Source organism: Myotis davidii, unplaced genomic scaffold, assembly GCF_000327345.1.
Source record: "Myotis davidii unplaced genomic scaffold, ASM32734v1 scaffold405, whole genome shotgun sequence".
NCBI classification, from domain to species: domain Eukaryota; kingdom Metazoa; phylum Chordata; class Mammalia; order Chiroptera; family Vespertilionidae; genus Myotis; species Myotis davidii.
Genome location: NW_006296048.1, coordinates 475,473 through 477,899, shown reverse-complemented (window position 1 = coordinate 477,899; position 2,427 = coordinate 475,473). Strand labels below are relative to the sequence as shown.

The following is a 2,427-nucleotide window of genomic DNA, read 5'->3' as shown; positions in this document are numbered from 1 at the left end:
GTAACTGTTTTTCTCTTGCTGCTTTTAAGATTTTCTCTTTGTCTTTTGCCCTTGGCATTTTAATTATGATGTGTCTTGGTGTGGTCCTGTTTGGATTCCTCTTATTTGGGGTTCTCTGCGCTTCCTGGACTTGTAAGTCTATTTCTTTCATCAGGTAGGGGACGTTTTCTGTCATGATTTCTTCTAATAGGCTTTCAGCAGCTACTCTGAGTAAAGAGCTTGACACCTGTTTTGCTTTTTTAGGTTAAAAAAAGCATTACAAATCTTCTAAACAATAAAATTCCTTCTAAAAAATGTTCTGTTTTATGAAAAACCCTTGGGCACTTGTTTAAAACCCAGATACCTAGCCTAGGGAGTAGGATTTCTGTGAGACAGGCCTGCATATCTGCATTATAATTCTCCAGGTATCACTGAGGCTCACTAAACTTTGAAACTATAGGTTTAATGGCTCTGCCATCAATCTTTATAATGGGGAAAATTGTCTCAAAGGTGCAAATCTGATACTTGGTCACTGTGACTTTGTGAAATTATGAAAAGTTATTTTATATAGAGGGAAATTAGGATTAATAGGCAATTAATTCAAATGATAGCAAAATAAAATTGAAGTACTTAATCATAATTTTGCTATTACTCTTTAATTATTAGAGCTCAATGCACAGCACTGGGAAAATTTTCTTTTAGTGCCTATATAATCCCAATGACCAGGTTTTACCAAAATTTGTTCAAAATTTGTGTGGGTTGTGTTAGGTTCTTGTAGGTTTAATTTTCTAAAATATAGAATGTCTAGATCTACTTTCCCTGTTTTGCTTGTCCCTTCTCTAATGTACAGCATAGTGATTATATTAATAATACTGTTTTATTTGCTTACAAGTTGCTAGGAGAGTAGATCTTAAATGTTCTCACCACAAAGAAGAAATGTTAATTCTGTGTTGTAATGATTTAGGTATTAGCTAATGCTGTGGTGGTGATCATTTTGCAAATATATCAGTGTGGCAAATTGACATGTATACACCAGGGGTGGGGAACCTTTGTACTGCCAAGGGCCATTTGGATATTTATAACATCATTCTCAGACCATACAAAATTATCAACTTAAAAATTAGCTTGCTATATTTGGCCAAACATTTAATGCATTGTACACCATAAGCGTCTATAGGCCAACTTTAAAATCATATTTAGTGAGAATTTTCAGCTGAAAATATTTCAGAACACCCCAATTGTGAGTAATATATTTATTTTTATAATATTCATTGCAAATTGATTTTTTTGAAGTATAAAAGTTTATCATTTTACAGCAGTTGAAATACTGACATCAGTATTAAAATAAAAGCAAGTTTTATATAACGATCAAAATACATAAGACTGAAGGAAGAGACCCTGTATGAAAAACTGGGCAATTCAGCAAGTGGAGAACTGTGTACCAGTGGCGGAAATGGAAAATGGTGCCCGCCCATCTCCCCTAGGTGACTAGTCATTAGAGCAACGCTAGATCTGCAAATGTTGTAAACAAGTTCTTGCCAAACCAATCCCTTCCTTTTGATGTTGCTGCAGGTTGCTGCTAATGAGGGTGCAAACTTTTTGGCTTGTGCTTGAACCCTTTTCTCATATTCCACTCTGTTTTGGCAGTAAATTGTGTAGACCTCTGCTTCAGCTAGTTCCTGTATTCCTAATAATATCTGCTGAATTGTGATGGCTGGCCTCCAGTCCTTGTCTTCCTCGAGGATGGACAAGCACACAGTGCCCAAAGGGTACACGTTCAGGTGAAATAATGGTGGTTCAAATTTGCATTTCGGAAGTGAGGATGGATAGTCATCTTTGAAGAGCGTGCGTTGTTTAAACAAGCCTCCTTCCCAAGGGGTCCCTTTTTCCCCCAGTTCATGAGGTTCATCGTGCCGTATGGGTTTTTTGTTGGGACAGCTACAAAACCAAATGGGTGGTCTTTTCTCCAAGCTTTTCTCTCCTGGGCGAGTCTGCTGAGGGCGATCCCCGACATATTCAAAGTCCTAGGGCGGCCGTGGCCCGGCAACAGAGGTGGCTCGGCACTTCCTTTGTCTCGGGACTCTGATTTTTTAAATTAAATTCAAAATACTGTGGTGTGTGGGGATGGTTTCCATTTTGGATGCATGGCAGTTAATGGTTTATCACCTCACCCCTAATACCTTGGCAGGGCCACACTAAATGACTTCGCAGGCCTTGTATGGCCTATAGGCCAGATGTTTCCCACCCCTGTTGTACACCTTAAACTTACACAATGCCATATATCCATTATATTTTAATAAAGTTTGGGCAGGGGGTGGAGGGTAGACTTTGTATACAGTTTTAAAATCTTACCTGGTAAACAATGACAGTTCTCTAGAAAACAGCACATCTCAAAACAAGTGGTCCAGAATAAATAGTACCAAAAGCTGCTTTATAATAAATTGCATC

At 38.1% G+C, this 2,427-nt stretch overlaps 1 protein-coding gene and 1 pseudogene across 15 annotated transcripts in view; one reads left to right on the top strand and one right to left on the bottom strand.

Annotated features, from left to right (window-relative positions):
• PARD3 (par-3 family cell polarity regulator) overlaps nucleotides 1-2,427 on the top strand; it is a 621,610-nt gene that overhangs the window by 152,109 nt on the left and 467,074 nt on the right. The window lies entirely within an intron of this gene.
• Nucleotides 408-2,037, bottom strand: LOC102757445 (annotated as a pseudogene).